Below are 24,245 nucleotides of genomic sequence, written 5' to 3'. Positions count from 1 at the left end.
CACAAGAGGCATGAGTCAGGGCTGCCCACTCTCCCCTCTCCTGTTCGATTTGTATATTGAACCTTTTGCCCAACGGCTGAGGGATGATCTTAACATCAAGCCCTTCAGGTATGGGGAGTGGGAGAGAAAGGTGGGCCTGTACGCGGATGACATCTTGATCTTCTCTTCTGAGTTGCATACAGCTCTCCCCATGGTTATTAAACTAGCCCAGGATTTTGAAGCAGTCTCTGGGTATGAGATTAATTCCTCCAAAACAGAGATTATGGCCTGGAATATGGGGGAGACCCAGACAGGGGTGCAGCTTAGCTCAAAAATGAGGTACCTTGGAATTAGCATCCTTCAGGATGTCAGCAAAATAGCTGAAACCAACCTTTCTGTTGTGGCGAAGGAGTGTCGGAAACTTATGCAGGCATGGTCTTCATTACCCATGTCTATTTTGGAAAGGGTAAATTTAATAAAAATGTTAATTTTACCTAGAATCACTTTTCTTTTCAATACTATTCCCCTTTACTTTGAGGCTGCCTCCTTACTTAAGTTGCAGAGTGATCGTGAACACTGCCTTCAGAACCTGACTAATCCCTAATAATACGAAAATTATAATCCGAAAAGTGGTACGAACAACTCCGACCGGCCATGACTCTAAACTGCGGCTATCTGATCTAATCGAACGTGGGTGACACGTTTGCAAAACATTCGTTCTCAGAACCGACTCAAAGCCAATTTCTCCTCCGTTAAGGAGGTTTGCCCACCCATCCCCCAGTCCTGATGAAGACCCATCTTGTAAGGGTTATCCACCCTACACCGCCTTAGGGTCGAAACGTTGACTACGTCTCACGTATCCACCATCTCCTAATGTTATTCAGGATTCGCATAGCCATTTAGGAGTTTTTGGTTCTGTGTTAAATAATTTGACAAATTGCAATTTTTCTGTGTGGCACCGAATTAAGGTTACCATCTCAAGTATGTATATATGAACATTAATTTTTTGTGTATATAAATGAATACTATGTTCTATTTCCCTTTTGGGTCACTGATCTCCCTCACAGCACTTCCCTCCCTTCACATGTGGGCATAAATATATTTTGAATATGCCAATGTTTTCTTTGGATACATTTTATAACCATGAATAGGTTACTATAGGTGCTTTTGTGAATAAAAACATCGTACCTCTTTAGTTGTTTTTCTCTCTTAATTACTCCGAAACCTTTTGTATTGTATATAAACTGCTCTTCTAAGTCCGGGACCCCTCTGTCCATAACACGAGAACCTGAGGTCGGCGCGGCGGGGAGGACTCCTGCCGTCGGAGGCGGCTGCGGGGCCGATTGAGTGCACCGGAGCTCCGGAGGACATCAGCCCAAGTTGGTGAGGCGCCTTCCGAGCCAGCAGTGACACTAGTGGGCGCGGCGTTGTGGTAAGGGCTGAGTGGACGGCCTGAAGCGCCACCGGAGCTGCTGGTGGGATAGGCGGAGCCCCGTCATTGCCCGGGAAAGAGCGGAGGCACCCCTGAAGGGCACAAAGACACACGGGCGGAGTGTACATAGGAGCGGCCCAACAGCGAGGCCCCACAGAGATAGTAGGTGCCCGGCGGCAAATTGAACACGCGCGGACCCACCGCACGAGCTGCACGGGCCTTAGTGAACTTGTGGAGACACTGATCCGGCGGGCCTACTGCCGCCAGCGGCGCAGGCCTGGTTAAACCCGCGCACATCTGGCGTGAAAGGCGAGGCCCCAGAAGCGGGGGTGCGGAGCGAGTATACCCGGCTCTGGTCCCAAGACGGCGCCGGCGTGGTGAGGCGCTGGGAGGATAAAGTGGCGCCCCTGTTCTATTCAGCGTTACCCACTCAAGCACGACAAGACAGGCACAGGGGTGCGGCGGAAGCGGACCGCAGCAGTCGGCATCTTGGTGGCGGGCCTCTCCTGGGCGTGAAGCACGAGCGCCGCCGGCCATCAAAATCGAGGCCCAGGTCTGTGGCACTTACAGCGCGCAAGGCCGGTGTACAGCAGTAACGGCGCGGGTGGCGCCCACGAGGTGAGTGTGCAGCAGACTGTGCTCATTTGGCCACCTGCGGTTTCCCTGAGGCCGAGGGCCCGAGTGGAAGTGTAGGACCCGACTCTGGCTTTGCGGGGCGAACACTGAGGGCGGGCCGCGCGAGGCCGCACTGTGGGCTGTCAGGATCACGCAGCTGCTGTCCCGAATGAGAGGCGCCCTGCTGAATGTTAAGATCGGGACTGTGGTGCTGCACTCGGCCCCGCGGGGCCTATTAGTAACTGGGGACTGCAGCACCGAGGGACACTGACCGGCGCCCGGGCCTGCCCTCCCGACCGGTGTGAAGAGTGGATCACGACCAAGACCAGTATCCCGTGGTGAACGCTTGGCTCCGGTGTTTCCCGGCCGCCCCCCGGACCGCATCCTGAGCTGCACGGGCCCGCAGATAGCCGCTGTTGCTGCTGACAGACACAGCAACCCATCCTCGAAGTGCTCGGCTTTACCATGAGGCCCCCCAAAGGGGGAACAGGGACCCAAACTAACAAGATGGACCAATATGCGGTGACTCGGACGCAGCAACAGCCCGCTGTGGCGGCAAAGGACGGTAAGGAGCAGGCGGAACCGTCCCTGAACTCCATCATGGCCGCCATCCAGACATTGGGAGCCAACCTCGAGACGAAGATTGACAAGATCTCTATTGAGGTAAACTTATTACGCGAAGACCTGGGGAAAACCACTGAGAGGTCCAAGACTAACGAAGGGGCCATAAAGACGCTGCAGGCCTCTGAAAAACGGCTGGAGGACAGGGTGAACGAGCTCATTCACCAACACCGGAAAATGGCGATGAAGCTTGAGGATCAGGAGGGGAGGGCCCGAAGGAGTAACGTCCGCGTGGTAGGTGTGCCGGAGGGATTGGAGGGAGACAGCACGGAGTTGTTTCTAGAGGACCTTATCCTGCAACACCTAAAGACCAAGAAACTGTCGAACATCTTCACCATTGAACGGGCCCACCGAGCCCCGGTCCCCAGGCCAAAAACAGGGGCCTTGCCAAGAACAATTATTGCTAAAGTGCTTAACTATAGAGACCGGGACGCGATCCTCCAAGTCGCCAGACAACAGGGAGACTTGCACTACGAAGGGGCGACAATCCGATTCTTCCCTGACTTCACCTTGCAAGTCCAACAGGAACGACGCTCATTCCAAGGGGTCAAGGCGGCACTCCGTGAGCGAGGACTCAAATATATGATGTTCTTCCCAGCTAAGCTAAAAGTTCTTTCTGGAGGCAAATCCTACTTCTTCACCACACCGGCGGCAGCCCAGGAGTGGTTGGACAACGCAGCGCCGGAGGCCCAGGTAGAGAGGGACAGCACCAACTGGAGAGAACCTGGGACTTCCTCCCCTGGTTCAGCGGCTGGGAGGCAGGACGTAGACGACCAGAGCCAGAGGTCTTGGCGCTCCAGATCGAACAGCCCCGTTGGGGTTCAGCACGGGACAATGCAGTCGGATGATGACACGAACATTGATGCCGTTGATCTTCGAACAGTAACGTATACTGCATTCAGAGTAACAATGGGGGTTGTTGTCATTGGGTGGCTACACAGCTGACACGAGACTCGGGGACCTCAAACCGGTATTTCTTTGTGCTTCAAACCTGAGTAAATTACTTACAGGGGCAACATGGGTTGGCGAAGGGGGAGAGGGCCGGCCACGTTTCCCACAAGAAGTTCCTCGGGGAGGGCTCGCCTCTCTTTCGGGGAGGGGTTGGGCGACAGGCGCTCTGCTAATTGGGGTGGTGGGCAGTTCGAGGACCCACAGAGCAGGGGGCAGGGAGGGGGGGACTGTTGTGCGGGGAAGGGTGGTTACAATGCACCGAGTTGGGGGGGAGGGACAAGAGGGCTTTACAACTGTAATGATGTTCAAAGTCTGCATGAATCGCACATGTTGGGGGGGATGTTGGGAGGGTAGGGGAGTTGGGGAAGTTTCACGGTCACACTGTCAGGATCGGATCAGGCACCAGAATACAGGTAAACGACATCTCACATAGCAACGGTTATGGCTAAGAAATGGGAAAAGAGTCTAAAAGTTCTGAGCTGGAATGTTAACGGGTTAGGGGACAAGCTCAAACGCACCATAGTCCTACAATTCATTAAAAGGCACCGGCCGGATGCGGTAATGCTGCAAGAAACACATCTCATGGGAAACACATGTCTGGCCCTCAACCCGTGGGGATACACACTTGAAGTTCACTCCGGCTTCACTTCCGGCTCCAGGGGGGTGGGAATTCTGTTGCACCGCTCACTGGCCCTTCACATAGACCGCACTGTAACGGACCCCCAGGGTCGCTTCGCGGCAGTGTCTGGCAGATGGGAAGGCTACCACATTAACCTGCTCTCTGTATACATCCCACTGGGCCTCCACAATCGAGCGTACGCAGATCTGGGTAAATTGATATTCTCCCTCCCTGATGGTCAAATGATACTGGGGGGCGATTATAACGCAGTGGTGTCAGGTACCTTGGATAGACATCCTCCCAGGGACATACCACAAGGACAGCAGTGGCTGGCGAACTTCCTGGATGCCTTCGGGCTCACGGACGTCTGGCGGCTGCTGCATCCAACTGACACGAACTTCACCTTCTTCTCTAGACCCCATCGATCATTCTCTCGCCTCGATTACATTCTCACCCTGCTGCACCACGACATAACGGTGAAGGAAGCTACACACCTGACCCGGGGCATATCTGACCACGTGCCGGTTTTCACGCACCTCACGTTTGGGTCTTGGCAAGAGGGCTGCATTGCACCGATAATCGCCTGGCACTTAAAGAATGAGAAGATTAGGAAGCAGCTAACCAACTCGATTACCCAATACTTCAACATCAACTTGGGGTCGGTGGACTCCCCAGTTACCCTATGGGAGGCCTTTAAACCTGTGATTAGGGGAGAGGCGTTGTCAGCCATCGCAGGTAAGCGGAAGGAGAAAGACCAGCAGGTCACCACTGTGGAGGCAGACCTTGCGAGGCTAGAAAAGGAAGTGCAGGAAACGGGGTCAGCCGGGGTCCAGCACAGGCTGCGGCTGAAAACGGCAGAATACAAGGAATTAGTTACACAGAAGTCCCAAACAGTCGCCAGGCACAAGATGGGAAGGCTATACGACCAAGGGGACAAGGCTGGGAAACTTATAGCATGGCTTGACAAGAAACAACAGGCCAGCAGGGTGGTGCCGGAAATCAGAACGGTATCTGGGACTATGGTAACTGAACCCCGGGAGATAGTGGCTGAATTTGCACGACATTATAAACAGGTTTACAGCCGGGAGTCTGATCGTCCAGAGGAAGACTCAGTAGACCTTCTGGCGAACATCCATATGCCTTGCCTGTCGGAGGAAGAACGGAACACCCTGGAGAGCCCGCTCGCAGATGCTGAGCTGCAACGCGCAATCGTTGACCTCCGCCCAGGCAAGGCTATGGGACCTAACGGCCTCCCAATAGAGCTCTACAAGCTCAAGCCGGATGCCTTCGCTCAACACCTGAAGCGTATGTTCGAAAAAAGTAAGGAGGAGGGCCTGTTGCCACGGGACCAGCGCCTAGCGACAATAGTGGCTATACACAAAGAAGGGAAACCTAAAGAGTCGTGTGCTTCATACAGACCAATCTCACTGCTCAATGCAGAGCCAAAGATTCTGGCCAAAACGCTGGCGAACCGCCTGCAGCCGGTCCTGTCTACATTAGTCCATCCGGACCAATCCGGGTTCATGCCACACCGTAACACCGCACTCAACATTAGGCGCCTCAACGGGGGTGCTTGGGCAACAGCACAAGCTACAGGAGGACGCGGTGGTGGTCTCTCTTGACGTCACCATGGCGTTTGACACTCTGGAGTGGCCATACATGATAGCGGTACTCCGCAAATTGGGCATTGGGCCTAATTTTATAAAAATGGATCCGCCTCCTCTACACTGAACCGATGGCCCAGGTGGTGGTTAATGGTAAGGCGTCGGAGGTCTTCGGCCTGGAGAGGGGGACTAGACAGGGATGCCCCCTCTCTCCCCTCCTATTCGCGCTTTCCCTGGAACCGCTTGCGGCCTGGATTAGGCAAGATGTCAACCTCAAAGGTATAGCCTGGGCAGACGAATGGGAGGATAAAATCTCCCTTTACGCCGATGACATGCTCCTGTACCTCTCCAGACCGCGCAGGTCTATCGTGGCGGCGCTAGACATCTTCGCAAGCTTCGGCAGAAACTCCGGCTTTCGGATCAATTGGGGTAAATCCCACCTCTATGTGCTCCATGGAGACCCCCCCGAGCTCCCTGACACCTGTCCCATTACGATAGCGGAAGACGGCTTCAAGTATTTAGGAGTCTTCGCGTCCACAGACAAGACTCTGCTGTACGAGAGGAATCTCATGCCACCTCTACGACGGCTTCAACGTGACGCTAAAATTTGGCAGCAACTTCCATTATCACTGCTGGGCCGAGCGGCCCTTTTTAAGATGATGGTGTTGCCAAGATTTCTATATGCTTTGCAAAACTACCCCGACCTAGTTCCCAACTCGTATTTCGCAGCAGTTGAAACGGCGCAGCGCGATCTTCTGTGGGTGGGGGCGCCTAGAATTGCATTGCGTAAACTCACACTGGGGTGGTATGATGGTGGAATCGCCCTCCCAGACATCCGTAAATATTATTGGGCCGCTCACCTCGCGGCGATCAACCAAGGGACATATGGTGACGGCAGTGATCCCGGATACGGGATGGACAGGTGGCTCCTACCTGGGGGGAACTACGAGGTCGCACTCTACTCCAAGCCGGGCAAACACCACCTCACGGGACCAACTCGGCACTCCGTACAGGTGTGGCATATTGCTCAGAAGAAGTTGGGGTGGGCAGACGTCCTCACTATGGCAACTCCACTCTGGGCCTCCGAAAAACTGGGCAACCTGAGGCTCACCAAGGGGTTCCGTAACTGGGATCTGATAGGCATCTCACAAGTTAGAGACCTTTGGAGCCCTGCGGGCGTTCGCTCATTCGCCCAACTTCAAGAAACATATGATCTAGCCCCTACTGAACACTTCAGATACATGCAAGTGCGACACTCCCTGCAGACACACATTCCGCCGGAAACGATATTGCCCCAACACTCCCCATTAGAAGACAGGTTATTAGACGGGCACATCCCAGAACACGCCATCTCCCTCACGTACAAGAAATTGGTTAATAATCCCCCCGACACGCTCCTTCCCCTTAAAGAGAAATGGGTCGCTGACGGGCTAGAGATCGATGAGGAAGAATAGCTATATGCTCTTGCCTCCCCTAGGGAGGTGGCGATCTCGGCCCGACTGGGATTAATCCAATTAAAAATTCTCCACAGGGTCTATATCTCATGTACTAGGCTCCAGGCGATGGGGAGGGACGGAGAGGGGCTCTGCAGAAGGGGTTGTGGGGGGACGGGCACTTTCTTTCACATACTGTGGGACTGCCCGAAGATACAGAGGTATTGGAGGAGAGTGGTGATGTGTATGCAGGAGGTTTGGGAAGTTGAGATCCGTACGGAGGTTAAGAGATGTCTCCTGAACATTTGGGAACCCACGGACCTGTCTCCAAAAGGGAAACTATGGGTGACACTGGGGCAAATGGTGGCAAAGAGAAACATTTCCAGCTGATGGAATGGCAAAGCGACATGGATTGGCGCATGCTGCAAGAAAAAACTGTATACGTGACAAGAGGGTGCCTCCGTAAGTGGGGGGAGATATGGTCCAGATGGAACGACTTTAGGGGAAGCATATGCGAGCCTCCATATGTCCCGCAGGTCAGCTCAGAAGGAATAGAGTGAATTGTTTTAAAACCAGCTAAAACTATGAGAGATGCATGACATACAGATGTATTTCTGGTGCTGAGGCGGATTGGTATTACCGCAACTTGTGACCGTGACTGTTTCTAAATGGAGCGAAATGATTTACATTTTGTACTAGACCGTTCAACGTTACAAAACATAAAATTGGACCTATTCCACTCCGTATCTAACACATGCCTTACAGACTTACTGCTATGTACAGCGGGGGCAGGCCTGGAGGGTCGATGCCTGGGCCGTGTAACCTGATAGTTGTTGCAGGTGTGGAAGAATTGGCGGGCGGCCCCAAGGGTTGTAGGCCAAAGCTGTGTTCTATTCATTCCAAAATAAAGGTCTTTTAAAAAAAATAAAAAATCCTCAGAGCATTGCAACAGGTGGACACAGTCCTGCTGACTTGTTTGTCTAGCGAGAGAGTAGTGTCCAGAATGACCCCAAGATTGCGGGCAAAGAGGGACGGCAAGGGGCAGGAGCCAAGGACAGACGGCCACCAGTCCATTGACCAAATCTCACTTTTGCCCCCAAAAATGAGGACCTCCGTTTTCTCCCCATTCAACTTGAGGAAGTTCTTAACCATCCATCCGGCGACCGCCTCCATACAGTTTTTAAAATTATGAGCAGTTATGCTCACAGATTCAGATAAGGAAGCCATAATCTGCGTGTCGTTGGCGTAGGAAAGAACTTCTAGCCCAAAAGATCTTATGAGCCTGGCGAGTGGGGCGACACAGACGTTAAAAAGCGTCGGGCTCAAAGAGGAGCCCTGAGGGACCCCACACTTCACAGGCTTGATGGGTGACATATACTCGCCTAGCTTAACCCTTTGCTTCCGTTGGTCGAGGAAGGATGTTAGGAGGCTTAGTGCGGGACCCTTGACTCCCAGCTCGCTGAGTCGGCTAACCAGAATGGTAGGGGACAGGGTGTCGAAAGCCGCCGTAAGGTCTAATAGCACCAGTAAGGTGGTCTGGCCGGTGTCGACCTAGGGCTTATTATTCACCACAGAGACTTTCAAAATTCTCAAAGGGTCCTCCAGTACCATGCATGAGATGCGGGACAATAGCTGCTTCCGATATTCATATGTTTTTCGACTGTCCAGCCCTGTCCTCCTTTTGGGACTCCATAAGCAATTTACTGACAACATCTCTTGGCTGCCCCATTATAATTAATCTGTCTTTGGTCATATTTGGTTTGTTTGAGGGCACGACAGGCCCCGCTAAACAATTTCTCTTCTATGCTATCCTGTTGGCCAGAAGAGAAATCTGCAAAAAATCGAAGAAATCTGCATCACCTTCTTTTCTGGACTGGCAGGCATCAGTATTGCAGGTTTCCAGATTGGACCTCATGGGATCAGGCAATCAAAATAAACAAGCTTTTTGGAATCTTTTGAAATGGGGGCAATATTGAGACGACGGATAGGGTTTTTTTTTTTTCCTGTCCTATGATTACGCTGCCCTACTACTTCGCAGATACATCCGGAGACATTAGGTTGCGCCCTGATGTGGATGGGTTGGTTAGGCCCGGTAAGGTGGCTCCCCACAGGTCTCCATAAAAACCTTTGAGTATCTGATAACACTGGTATGCGACGGCTAAAACCTCCAGATGCCTACATATCCAGTATGCTAAGGCAGTGTGTCGATATCTCTAGGATACAATGGAGCTAGTTGGGTGGAGAATGAGGACAAGAAAAAACAAAACAAAAAAAAGTTTCCTTTTTTTTTTTTTAATGCAGTCCGTTTTCCTTTAAGGAAAACGGGCGTCATAATAAAACTGCTTTATTTAAAACCAGTCCCAGACATGATGGTATGCTGAGCCCAGCAGGCCACCATACCTGGGAGGGCCTGCCATTCCCAATGGGATCGCAAATCGCGAGTGGCTCATTAATATTCATGAGCCTCGCCATTCGCGACCTCATTGGAAATCGAAAACAGTGTCTTTGACACTGTTGTACATCTCATTTTGCGACTTTCAAATTGCAAGTAGCTATTGTGACGCAATTTGCGACAAGCAAAATTGTTGGTCGTACATCTGGCCCATACATATTTCGGATCAGAAGTCTCTTAGTGTGGAGCAGTTAAGAAGCTTGCGAGCAAGGTCCCCAACATTTGCGTTTCACCACATATTCTGAATCTAAGTTTATGTATTGTACATTATATACCACGTACTAATCCTATGTGAGTCGCTGAAGCACTTTGTTATGACTTGTATCAGGTGGAACAGTTTTTATTTGTGGAATGTCATATATGTCACCTCGTGATGTAATGGTGTTCCAAGCAGCTGAAGGTTCTGGGAGTTCGAAAATAGTAAGTTGGGAGTTGATGTCTCAAAGGGTTTGCAGTACATGCTGGAAACTTGAATACATTCTCTAAATCATCTCTGTGGAAGTGTCATCATTAGTGAACTTAACATTGGTGGCTAGTGGGCCAGGAAGAAGGACCACCAACCTCTAAATTAAAAAATAACCTACATGTAAAGTTGTATTAATATACCCACAATTTGAGGAGGTTACCTTACATCTTACAAGCGCTATCTAGTTGTGGTGGTGCAGTGTTTAAAGGTACAGCATGGGAGCCCGAGGAATGGAGAGAAAGGACCATTTTGTGTTGAAGAGACAAGGAGCAGAGATCTATTGTGAGCTGTGATCCCACACGGTTTGCAGAGCAAATGGTGATGTCAATCGAAGTGTAAAGGGTGACATCAGGATAGAAGCTGTGAGGCAATTACCAGCTGAAATGAGCAGGCGATGGAACATTGAGGCATCGGGACAATTCTACATGCAACAGAATGCATGTCTACGTGAACGTGGAGAAGCATCGCAGCAGAGATGCAACTAGACTGTAAACATGTGGCAGCCATCTTGGAAGTTGACGCGATGTTGGCAATTCAGTTTTGACGGAGGTATTCACTTTTCGTGCATGTTTGGGCATGCGGTGATGCGCACACCATAATTGATCAAAGGAATCTAACTTCATCAATGTACATTGGAATTATCACGTTGATGTGCATACCACTCATAAGTGACGAAGATCTGTGAGAGGCGAGGCCAAGGTGGCGGATGCACTCTAGAGAGGCTCTGCTCACCTACCCCGTTATCCAACAATAATCCTGGTCAAAACTCACCATACGCTCACCCAAAATACCCCATCTCATGCCTGTAGCAGTTCCCTGCTGGCAGTTCCTACTATCTAGCCGATTGCCCTTCTGTGGCCCGAGCTACGGCAGGTGGCTAAATGAGGCCTGTGCAGGGCAGGCTGAGGCAGCTGCTGCGACTGCACTTGCCGTGGATATGGTGACATGCTGACGGAAACGCCCGGCTGTTTCCTACCTGGCTGGTGGTGTGCCCACAGAGGGCTTTACTTTGGCTGCCGCCAAGGCTCCTGGTACTGATATTAATCACCACTTGGGGGAACTGGGACATGTTGCGGCACAAAAGCTTCTCCCTCTGATGAACACACAGCGTGCGCCTGGGGGCGTCACTGGTGAACCTGCCGCTGTCTGTGGTGATCGACCAAGCCATGTGAGTCATAGGACTGTGGGACTGCTACCTTCCTGCCCCCCTTGGCTACGTGAGCTGCTGGGAGCCCAGGAGCCATATCGGGTCTAGGCTCTGCTGCGGGATGGGGAAGACTACAAGGGCCTACTGGGGCCCTTGATCCTGGCCTTGCAATGACTGTCCCCCTCTCCAGTCCTGGCTGGCAGCCCATGATTGCGTGGCCCTTTGCTGCACTCATGCGGCCGGTGATGCAGCAACGGGTTGGGGCACGGGGTCAGATCGGGCCTAGTCCCCCTCCACTGATGACTGTGCGGCAATGCCTGTGATGTGGCTGTTGGGCGGACTGCACATGAGCTCATGCAAGCCATTCGAGACCCTCTCCATCTTTTTCCACTTGTGCACTTTGAGACAGCATGATTGTTGGTCGGGTAGGCCTGGCCTCCACCACCACCTGTACCTTGCACAAGACCCTGTGCAGCCCTTCTAGGCCTAGGGTCCACACCTGCTGACTGGGCCTGAAGTGTGGCCATGATGCGGGCCTGCCAATGCTGCCATGAGGATCTGGCTTCACTCGGCCTGTGGCTACCTACGAGGCAATTTGGGACTGGCAGCTGGTCAAGGACCTTGTCTGTTCCTAAGTGCCTCCTGGAAATGATGGCACTATCTTAATGCAGCAGACCTCGCCTTACCTCGCTGCTCCCCTACATTGACATATCAACTTTCTTTTGGACCACACCGACGAAGTCCTTGAAGCACCAGACTCACCCGCCTCTTTTTCCATCTGTGCTACCATTATGAACTGTGTATCCTGGACACTTCTAGCTGCTTAAATTGTTAGTGTCCGTCAGGTTGCCTCTGACCAGTGTTGATTTATAAGGGGATCTGTTTTGTCCTCCTGCGGTACTTGGTTTGTCTCCTATGTATGCAACTGTACTGGCACTTTTAAACACTGTACATCCCACTATGCTGTGCACAGTTGACTGACTGCCTCTGTGGGTCAAGCTCCGAGCCGACAGGGTTACCTCGGTGAAACAGACGCTCACAGATATGCCGCCAAAATCTCAGCGCATGGACTCCTCCATGCAGTCAATAATGGAGTGTGTGGCGTACTGGAGTGGAGGGCTGAGGATACGGAGGGGAGATCTAGGAGGAATAATATCCACACCATGGGCCTCATGGAAGAGGCAGAGGGGCAGGATGCGCTACGTTACATAGAACAGTGGCTGCAAAACCAGAATCCCGCCCCCCACAAATGCACCGCATTCCTACCCGGAGACCCCACCTGGTTCAAATCGCCATATAGGGTGCTCAAGCTATTGCACTTCCGAAACAGAGACTTCATATTGTGTGAAACCAGAAGCTGAACGAGACCAAAGTGGACAATGCACATGTCGTGTTTTTCTCTGTCTACAATATTGCGGCTTAGATGCAGTGCAGCGCCTTCCTTTTGGTGAAGCGACGACTCAGCGAATTGGATTTGAAATATTGAGTGATCACAAATGGAACCACGCACTTTTTGGACACTCTGGATGATACTTGCCACTAGCTGGAGACCCACGTCCCACTGCCATCACTGCTGCCCTATAACGCAGCAATCCCCAACTCCCAGGGTTGCCCCTAACTCGGAGTAGATCATCACAGAGTGCTACCGGGCACTGCAGCATGCAACAGCTCTTACAAAGGTGACATGGCATTTGAACCCTGGTGAGGGCTCGCACCACTCTTCAAGTGATGAAAGCTATGTTGACATTTGGCCCTCCCGAGTGGACACTGGGGGCCCCCAGATGTCACTCCGCAGCCATTTGAAGATATTATTTGACCCACTTGCGGCACACTTGATTTCCTCTCATTCTAAATGACGCAATGTTTGGAATTTGCATGTCTAACCTTGCTTTTTTCACCCTACAGGTGTCTCTCGGTCTTGAGTGCTGAGTCTCTTTGAATGACTCACCTGCTCCATTAAACCTGCAGGGGGCTTGTTTCTGATTACCTTTAATGTGGTCGCTTACTCTACTGTATTGGTTCTTATTTCTGTTTGTGAACTAGGGATTGGCTGCCTCTTGTTTAATTACCTTCCCCTCCTCCCATACAGGTATCTTGTTTGTTCCCTAAATGTTAGTCGCTGACTGGTTTGGGTGGACACTTGGTTGGTGTACTGTTCCCATCGTATTCATTGTTTTCCCCTAGTTCTCTCGTTTTTGTTGCAGTGAGCTATATGGCCTGCTCGTTCCCACTCCTGCTATCTGTAAAACACTGCTGTTGCATACACCAGTACTTTTAACTCTATCACTGTGGTCCTGTCAATACCTTGACCATCCACGACTGCATGATGTCCATTGAAATACTAACTTGGAATGTCCGCAGTAGCCATACCCCTGCACACCGCTATGTCATCTACTCTTACCTTAGATGCTACTCTGACCAAATCGCACTGTTGCAGGAGTCCCATCTCAAGCACCAAAAAGTAGTTAAATTACAACGGTTCTGCAGTGGGCACCCCTACAACACAGATTTAACCTCCTATGCTCGTGGCACACTTCTCTGGGTTAAGCCAAGAGTTTTATTTGTGTCTGACGAGGTGATCATAGACCCAGAGGGCAGATATGTCCATGTTAAGGGTAGACAGGATGGCTGCCATATCCTGCTAGGCAGCATATATGCTCCCAATACTGATAAGGAGACATTGTTGCATTTACTCTCAGGGGTATATCATGCTGGTACAGAGTCCTGTGGCTGCTTGGGGGTATTTTCAATAGCATACTTGATACTATTGTTGTAAATGTATCTAGGACCCTATTTAAATATTCCCAATTCATGCCCTTATGTGGTTATAACAAATCATATCCTAATAAAGGCATAAGAATCATATCCATATTTAGTCATAGCCAATGCAGTCCAAATACGGCAAGGCTACTCCCATAGACTCCTAGAAAGTACAACGCGTTCTTTAAACAAACCAAGCCTCCAGCAGCCCGGAAATTCCCCCTGCTTTTGTTTTGATTTGTACAAGAACTCCTGGAGTCCAGAAAGAACTGTAAGTTCTTAGTGACGTCTTATGTCCAACCTTACGTCAAACTCGGCACCTTCCAGGTATAAATATACCAGCATCTGCCTTAAGCAAACACACGGTGGTTTGGAGCAGATCGGCTATCTACTTACCCGAAGCCCAGCTGTAGCGAGTGCCGAAGGAAGCCGACCCTCCCATTGACGCACTGAGAGAGACGCTGTCTTTTCTCCTGCCGAGAAATTCCAGTTCCAGTGTTTCCAGTCACCCTTGCGGGTTGCTGGGAGATCGAGTCCTGAGAAAGAGATACAAGACCTCCTTCATTCTATAACCAAGGTACGGAGCTGATTAGATCCTTAGAGAATTCTTGATTCAGATTCTTGGCAAAAACTAACTTAACTTAAACTGCAGCTCACTTACTCCTTCCCACGTACTAGGCTTAGGTTAGGTACACCGGGGTAGGTGTATCTTAGAAGCATCAGTTGAGTACATTTAGTCAATGATTTTATCTATGTATATATTTTATCCGTTTTAAGTATCATATGGCTCAGAAACCATATAAATGCTTTTACAGTATTATTTCATAATACTCCTTTTACTGTACGCACTTTACTTCATGATAAGTATTGCAATTGTGGCAATTCACTTCTCTTGCATGAGAAAGAGGACTGCTCAATAAATAACACCTTTTATTGAAAACGCCCGTCTCTCTATTTCTCTGCACTCCTGGTGAAACTAAGTATGCACGATTGACTGAGTGAAATAGCTGTCTATTGTTTTCACACAACTCTGGAGATATACTCCTTGTTCTGGAGGGAGCAAAGTTGTCATGTTTATGCGGTTGTCAGAAACTAATCCCTTCTTGTCTAATCAGGAAAGTTAACTCTATCCTGTTCATTCGAGAAAGTTTCTAGTGACCTCTGAGCTAGCTGGCATTCATAATTAAGTCTAACATATTCAGTAGAGACCTAGTCGACCTCAGTCCTACGTCTAAACTATCGTTTATGTTATTCCAATGCGCAGAGCCTATTGGGAATATAGGAACTACACTACATGGCGCCCAACTTTTGGTAAAACGATAATCTAACGCTAGATACTAGAGTAACTCAGTCGTGCTTTTCACACAGACCCCTTTTTCCCGTAAAAACTCCAATAGACGTCTGGAGTGGGTAAAAGGTTAATATCTGCCAGAACTTAGTAGGATGAGAATCCTATGTATTAGTTTTTGGTTTAGTCAACGTTGAAGGATACAGTGTTCCAAAATATTTTGCACCTAATCTTTGTTTCCTTGAAACTTGCTCTGCAAAATAAAAGAACTTGTTGTCAAGAAACATGGTAGAAAGTGACGACGAAAGGGAGAGAGCTAGAATAGCAGCTCAACTTTTAGCGGATGACACAAGTCTCCAAAATGAAGACCCGAATGCTATAATCATTCCGGTAAATGTAAGAAAAACAATTACTATTAAACTTATAGAAAATGGACTATCATCAAGAGGTGGTACAGTCATATTTGTGGTAGAGGCCCATGAATATCGGCAGACAGAGGTATTCTATTCATGGATACATTTTCCTGAAACAAATCCAATAACACACGATTTCCACTATTACAAAATAGAGGAATCTCCAACGGAATATGCCCCTTTCGAGGACGTTGAAATTCCACTAACATACCATGAGCACCTGCTCTGGTTTAATGGCGCCCTAAAACATCAAAATCACATTACCAGGCTCGGTCCACTAGGTAGACCAGGAGCCACATGGCTGGTTCTAGCCAGCTACACACCACATCCCGACATTGAAAAGATGTCAGACCGGGAACTTTTAGTTCAGCTAAAACAACTAATTAAAATACATAGACAATTGGTCCAATATGTCATGCGGACTTCAACAGTCCAACCAGCAATAAGAATTCCACAACACACCCCTCACCAGGGGAATACAAATAAAATCACACCACAGACTATACAATCAGTCATTGGCAAAATACCCACAAAACGGGAACAAATTCCATTCTGGTTAGCTCAAAAAATCACTCAAATAGAGGCAGTATTTCCTGATACTACTCCTAATGAGAAACACAGAATCCTGACTATCTGTCTTCCAATGGGGATCGCACCACATGTGGAGGACTGTGACACTTGGGGCACAGTCTTTGCTTCGATATACACAAAAACACATGGTGTTCCGTCCATGGCGGTTATACCAGACGTACTAAGACAAATTCAAAATGAATACGGTCCAGAACCTGCTTTAACTCTAGGTATGAAATTACTGAAAGACTTCAAGCAGGTCTCGGCTATATTATTAGCCAACATAAAAGGAGAAGCAGCATCTGTGGCGATCCGCCAGAAATTGAAAGAAACAGATATAGCAGAACAACCTTCTGAACTTGCCAGAATCATAGAAAAATCCTATGAAGAACTAGGTAGAGATAGTTTGGGTGGGAAACCGCTAAAACCACAACTAACTGAAAATCCTGAAAAAAGCTTTATTAAGAATAATCTGAATACTCCAAAAAAGAGATGGGAGGGTAATAAACAAACCACTCCCAGAGAAAAACAGTTTCAGTCCAGAGGAAGGTCTCCTCAACGGAGAGATAGATCTCCAGAACGAGGAAGCAAGTCTCCCCGAAGGGAGCCCTCTGAAAAAAGATACAACCTTAGAAATAGGGATAATTTGAGAAAACTTGACAGCTATCAAGAGATTGATACACATCCCTCTAGATCTTTTCAGACTTCCTCACAGAAATCGGAAAGAAGAGGACGGTCAGAACTGAGGTTCCGTGACAATTTTTACTCATGTTTGTAACATTGTCGTAAATACATAATTTTGGTATCAGTGAACCGCAAATGATCCATTTAGTATACCCTGGTGTTTTCGCTATGCTACGAGCAAGAGCACTCCAGTTACAAACACATTTCTGTTCTACCCGTGGCATCCATCTTAGAACACGGAAGCCATTTTGTATTCCTTGCCCTCACATAGTCAATGGACACGCAATGACCTCTTTTTCATTAAAGGACACGTAGGCTTTAGCCGGCGGTTCACCTTGCGAGGGACATGTGCACCTTAGGCCAGCAACGCTGTAGCAGCATGACTCGGCAAGAACTGCCTCCCCAGCCTGAGGCCAGTCCTGCTATACTGGTTCTTGTGTTCGTTGGCCTGATCATGATTAGGCGGCCGAAGCTGGTAACCGTGCCCATTTACGACCCACAAACATTTCTTATCCTGTCTTTCTATCTTCTGCACCTGGCTCTGCTCCTTTCCTTCTGGGCCTTTATTAGGGGGAGGTAACGAAATTTACGATGAGGCGGTCCGGGTCTTGAATGAAGAATTGACATGGGATTATGATGGACTAGTGGGAACCCCTCATTTGTAATGTTTTGACATCAGATACTGTTGACGATCCCTGTGCAACGCCAAATATTTATTGTTTAAGACACGAATGTTTAGAACTGTGGTAACATGTAAAGAATTTGCCTGAAGCCCAATATTTAGTATATAAGGAGCAACCCTCTTTGTACAAATCGAACAGGCTCCTAGACACTGCCCATGTGTAGTTTCTGTGACTTCTGTGTCCCTGCAGTAATAAACCTTTGGTCTTTGACGCCACCATCGAGAAGCCCGTGTTTCTGTTTGTTTGTGCACCGAGACAGGTGGAACTCCGGGGTCTTCGGGTGTTATCCCTGACACCTCTGGACGGAACCAAAAAGTCCAGAACTCCAATTGGCGCCCAACGTGGGGCGACGTCATTCGGTACCGGTCCAAAAGCCTGAAGAGTTCGAGGAGCTTCGTGTGAAGATTTCAGAGGGAGGCGCCCCACTTCATCGATCCCGGCATATCGCAAAAGTGGCCCCGACGTTCTCTTCCACGAGGGTTCCCGTTCAAGACGGCTGCAGTGGTCCGTTGCCTTGACCGTCGCCCTGTCTTGGACCCGAGGTGCAGTCCTCAGTACGGCGAAACGTGACGGGTTTCTCCTTGGTGACGTCTTCAGTGCCTCAGTTAAGTATTCAGTGGTTGCTAGTTGTTTATTTTGTAAGGGTTGCTCCTATTTGGATAATCCTTTTAGTTCTCAGTTCAGTTCAGTTCTGTAAGGTTATCACTGGTTATTCTGGTTACGATAATCATTCTGTTCAGTTCAGGTATCGATACATTTGTCAGTTCTGGTAGGCCTAAGTTCTTGGTTCGAGTGCGCATCTTTTCTGTTTGTGTCTTGTTTGTTTTGTGTTCCGGATTATAAAATGGTAAGTCGGAAAAATCGTATGTTGTCTTGTTTTAGTTGCAACAGTGATTCCCAGTTGGAGGACTCGTGTTTGGTTCCTCCGATTGGAACTCCCCTTTATGATCTATATTGCAAATTTGGTGTGGGCCCTATCTCTTATAATGAGGTATGGATCCGCTACACAGAGAAAGATGGTGTCCTTAGTTGGCCACTACATGGTAGTTTTGAACCTGAAGTTCTCGATAATCTAGAAAGAAGGTTGTTTAAGAAGAAAGCCCGGCCGGCAATGTTTGATTCTTTCCGTTATTGGCGAAAAGAATCTAAACAGAGAGAAATTAAAAAGTTGAAGAAAGAACAGAAAGAGCAAGAGTTGACTTTAGAACAGTCTGCTAGACAGCTGCAACTCAACGAGTCTGAGAAAGCGATGGAGGTGGCCAATAGAGAGCGTAATTTAGCGATAGACAAGTGCTATCCTGCTTTGCCATCGAGTACGGCTAAGATAGTAGAGGACCCTGAAAAGGATCCCCTGTTGTCTTACTTGTTACGATCACCCCCACCGTATGCACAGGGTGCTACGGCTCCACCTATACCAAATGTTCAATTACCGGTTGCTGGACAACCTGGTGTCCCTGTTCCCGCTCCCCTGAATCAAGTTCCTGTACCTCCTGTGGTCAATATTAATGTTCCTTCGACAACCCCTCTTCTAGGGTTGCCGGCTTCTTTACCTATGCCTGTGTCGCTCACACCTGCTACTTCACAAGCTATTTTTCCTGCTACCCCTACTGTTCCTGATCTATCTGTTCCAACTGCTACTCTATTCACTGCCTCTGTTAATATTATGACTCCGCTTTCTGTTCGTCGAAGAATCACTGATTCTGTCTCTAATATTCTATCTCCCTTCTATAAAACTCTGATTAAGACTCCTACCTCTGACTCTGTGCAGAGACGTAGTCAGCTTCCCAGTACTGAAGAAAAAGGAATATTAGATTCCACTGCTCTTAGATGGGTTTCGAAAGTTGGAAGATATAATGTACAAAATGTATTAGATACATTTATGCAATGGAACGAACCGACACAACGATATGTGTTCGATGAAATGTGTTTCCTTCTACGTGAGGAATTGGAAGAGGATGACCCTGAATCAAATCTAGGAGAATTAATTAATGTTCAGAAAGAGTTTGCTGCAGGTATGATAGTTGGACAAAATATAAAAGAAGCGATGGAACTGATTCTAAGTTATAGGAATGACTCATCCCTTCGTTCACCGAGAGAATTAGAGAAACGTAGTACGAAACGAAATCGTCAATATCCAATGAGAGAGGTTCCACCAATTTGGCGTGAAGCTGTGCAAGCTAATGCAAACCTTGGTATTGCAGCCGCTCCGGCCCAATTCCAGAGAGTCTGGATACATATTCCATGGAAGCGAGCTGAAGTATTAGCAGTGAAACAGGCTTTGCCAGATCCGCGTAAAAATCCTGCAGGGTACTACAAAGAGTTGGCTCAAACAGTTGACGCTTGTGTATTGAATCTTGCTGACATAGATCTGCTATTTGGTAATGTAGTACCGCAACCAATTTGGGCTAAAATTCGTAAAGAGAATCATCCAGTTGCCCTAGGTGGTGACTGGGCAGCTATAATTGCAGCGGATGGTCAACAAATAGGTGGTTCCAAACCTGAACCTTTAATTGCTAATTTGCCTGGTAGAATAATCGATTTAATGAAAACCTTGATGCCAGCATTGCGCGTTAACTGGGACAAATTGTCCGCGTGCAAACAAAAGAAAGACGAAAGCGTCTCCGACTTTTTCACAAGATTCGAAGAGACTTTCGTGGATCATAGTGGTCAGGATATGAGCACAGAAGGAGGCCAGAGATTATTTGTTGATAAATTTGTGCACAATCTGTTGCCAGAACTTAGTGGTAAATTGAAGAATTCTGAAAGTGCGTGGGCTGTCTCTACGACTGCGCAAATACTTGCGACTGCTCAGTACTATGAAAATAGGGATAAAGAAGAGAAGGAAAAATCAGATAAAAAGACGAAAGATTTAAAAACTAAAGTACTTTTACAGCAAGCTTATCCATATCATATCAAAGAACGGATTATAATTTTCAAAGGCCACAATACCAATGGAATCAATGTGCTTATTGCAAAAAGGAAGGTCATTACAAAAGTGAATGTCCAGTTCGAACGCAAAATAATGCTGCGGCAGCTCAGGGAGGTCGTGGTAGTTCTATGCAAAACTCTAGAGGTCGAGGACGAGGTGCTATGCCTCCGCAGACGAGTGATCGCCCCTCTAATTATTTCGATCAGCGAAATGGACAATCTGCCCAACAGAATAGGTCTCCACAGTATCATGTCGAAGACTATTATGAAACTAGTGAGGAAATTCAGCAAAGTGAGTACTAGGACAGCCATGGACAAAGAGAGGGAGTAGTATCAGTTCCAGTAGATCAGAGTGGGCCTTATGTCGCAGTAGCAACATCAGGTATAGTCGAACCGTTTCTGTTGGATACTGGTGCAGCAAAAAGTTCTATCATACATGCGAAACTCCCTGGCGCACATTTGTCTGGCTCAACAAACGTTTCAGTAGGTTTTTCGGGCGCCCCTGTTCACAACCCTGTTTCTGGTCCTTTGTCTATTTCTGTTGGACCACGTCAATTGAAAGCAGCCCTGATTTTGACGACAGGTTGTAACGAAAATCTGCTTGGTTTAGACTTGTTAAAACGCCTGTACGCGACATTGTACTGTTCTCCAGCAGGAGTACAGCTTATGTTGGGTAAAAGAATATTCTCTCCGATGTATCTGTCGATGGATGCGCTCCCACCAGAGCTGCGTTCACTCCCTGATACTCTTTGGGCGACTGGTCCTAATGATGTAGGTCTATTGGAAATTCCACCCTATGTAGTAACTTTGAAAGCAAATGTCAAACTTCCACGAATTCCACAATACAGAATCTCTAATGAAGGCGAGCGTGCGCTCCTACTGATAGTACAAGACCTGATCAAGAAAGATGTTATAGAAGAGACTAGAGGAAATGTCTGTAATAGTCCTGTACTGCCTATTTTGAAACGAACTGACCCTACAAAGCCTCCAGTATATAGGTTCGTAATTGATCTTAGAGAGGTTAATAAAATTGTGATCCCACAGTTTCCTGTGGTTCCAGACATTACTGCATTGTTAACGTTGATTCCTGCTACAGCAGCATGGTTTTCGGTTGTCGACTTGAAAAATGCCTTTTTCAGCATTCCGATAGCCGAGGAAAGCAGAGATATCTTCGGTTTCTCTCTAGGAGGACGAAGTTTTAGATTTAAACGCGCTCCACAAGGTTATTGTGAAAGCCCATCCATTTACAGTCAAGCATTAAAAAGCCAGTTAGATTCCTTCGTACTTCCTAGTGGTTCTGCTTTAGTACAGTATGTCGATGATCTTCTAGTGGCTGCCGATGACAAGGAAACTTGCAAAACAGCTACGATTTCTTTATTGCATCACTTGTCAGATTTGAATCACAAGGTGTCACCTTCAAAAATGCAATACTGCTGCCAAGAAGTGACCTACCTAGGTCATCTCTTGTCAAAGGAGGGAAGGAAGTTGACCCCAGAGAGAATAAAAGCAATTACACAGATGAACGTTCCTAGCACGCAGAGAGAAGTACGTGCTTTTTTGGGTATTACCTCATATTGTAGGCAATGGATCCCAAATTTTTCTCTTCTAGCAAAACCATTGGTAGCCTTGACTGGGAAAGGTGTTCCGAGTCCGGTACCATGGTCTGCTGAATGTCAGCAGAGTTTTTCTGAGTTACGAAATGCACTGTGTTCAGCACCTGTATTGGGTACACCCGACTACAGTAAGCCATTCATGCTCTATGTCCACGAGAGAGAAGGTTGTGCATTGAGTGTTTTGACGCAGAAATTTGGTGATAAACAACGCCCTTGTGCGTATTTTTCATCAACATTAGATCCAGTAGCTAGAGCATTGCCTAGTTGCTTGAGAGCTACAGCCGCAGCTGCAGCTTCCATTCGACAATCTGCTGGTTTAGTAATGAACAACATGCTAGTAGTCATGGTTCCCCATGCTGTGGATACACTCATGAACCGAACCAAGACGCAACACCTTACCAGTGCTAGATTATCAGGTTATGAACTGACACTGTTAGCTAGTCATATTCAGATCAAAAGATGCAATGTATTGAATCCAGCAACATTGTTGCCGACTAGCGAAGAGTCGAGTGATTCCGAACCACACGACTGTTGTTTCAAAACTGAGGAAGAAACAAAAGGACGAATCGATCTAAAAGACACTCCGTTGTCAGAACCAGATGGCACGTTGTATGTTGACGGGTCTTGCTTCAAATTGGAGAATGGTGATGTGACTGCTGCTTATGCAGTAACAACTTTGAGTACGATTGTGGAGACTGCAAGAGTGAGTCAGAATTCTGCCCAGGCTGCAGAATTGATCGCGCTAACAAGAGCGTGCGTTTTAGCTAAGGGAAAGAGAGTGAATGTGTTCACAGATAGTCAGTACGCGTTCGGCGTGGCCCATAGTTTTGGCCGTTTGTGGAAAGAAAGAGGTTTCATTACGTCCCATGGGACTAAGATTCAACATGGTCAGCTAGTTAATGACTTGTTGGAATCTCTAACCTTGCCGACTGAAGTTGCGATTGTGAAATGCAGTGCTCATAAAGCAATCACGGATGATGTTGGTCGTGGGAATGCTTTTGCTGATGAGATCGCAAAACAGACAGCTAGAAATATGATGAGTAGAATGTATGTTGCAACGTCTGCAAGATGGATTTCTGAGTCTGGAATGTGTGAAGACACAGTGGAAAGCGTGAAGGAAATTCAGAAAAAGGCGACTGAGGAGGAAAAACTTGCATGGAGAGAGAGCACGGGTAAATTGGACTCGAGTGGGTGTTGGATTGACTTGTCGGAACAACAGCGTTGGATGTTGCCTGATGCGTATGTGCTTGCAGTAGTAACGATGGCACATGGAACAGCGCACATCAGTTCAAAAGGGATTTGTAAGATGTTGGCTCCGGTCTGGAAGAATGACGGGATTAGTAAGTGTGCAGAGAGAGTGGTGAGAAATTGTATGGTATGCTTGATGCATAATCCTGGCAAGGGAATCCCCACACCTGCAGGTCACTTCGCTCCTCCTTCCTGCCCCTTTGAGGTGATCCAGCTAGACTTCATTCACATGGATCGTTGCAATAATCTGAAATACGTCCTAGTGGTAGTTTGTGCTTTCTCCAGATGGATCGAAGCATACCCACTGAAGGACAATACTGCCTTATCCACTGCCAAAATTCTTCTTAAAGAATACTTCCCCAGATACGGAATGCCACGGATTGTATGGTCAGACAACGGAAGTGAGTTCGTAGGGAAAGTTATGCAGAGTGTGTGTGCCGGCCTAGGGATTAGACAGAAATTTCATAGTGCGAATCATCCCCAGTCCGCGGGTTTAGTCGAGGGTTACAATGGCACCCTTAAACTGAAACTCGCTAAGATACAAGCATCCACGGGTTTGTCCTGGCCAGACGCATTGCCTCTGGCTTTGCTATCAACAAGAGCAACTGTACATTCTAGAGTAGGGCTTAGTCCTTACGAAATAGTTTTTGGCCGTCCTGCAAATGTTTGGGGGGTACCTAGACCGAAAGAATTTAAGCAGCTGGAATACCCAATGTTAATTGATTACCTTTTCGACTTG

This window comes from Lissotriton helveticus, chromosome 9 (assembly GCF_964261635.1).
Source record: "Lissotriton helveticus chromosome 9, aLisHel1.1, whole genome shotgun sequence".
NCBI classification, from domain to species: Eukaryota; Metazoa; Chordata; class Amphibia; order Caudata; family Salamandridae; genus Lissotriton; species Lissotriton helveticus.
The sequence above is the reverse complement of the archived record's forward strand: the minus strand, read 5'-3'. Positions refer to the sequence as shown.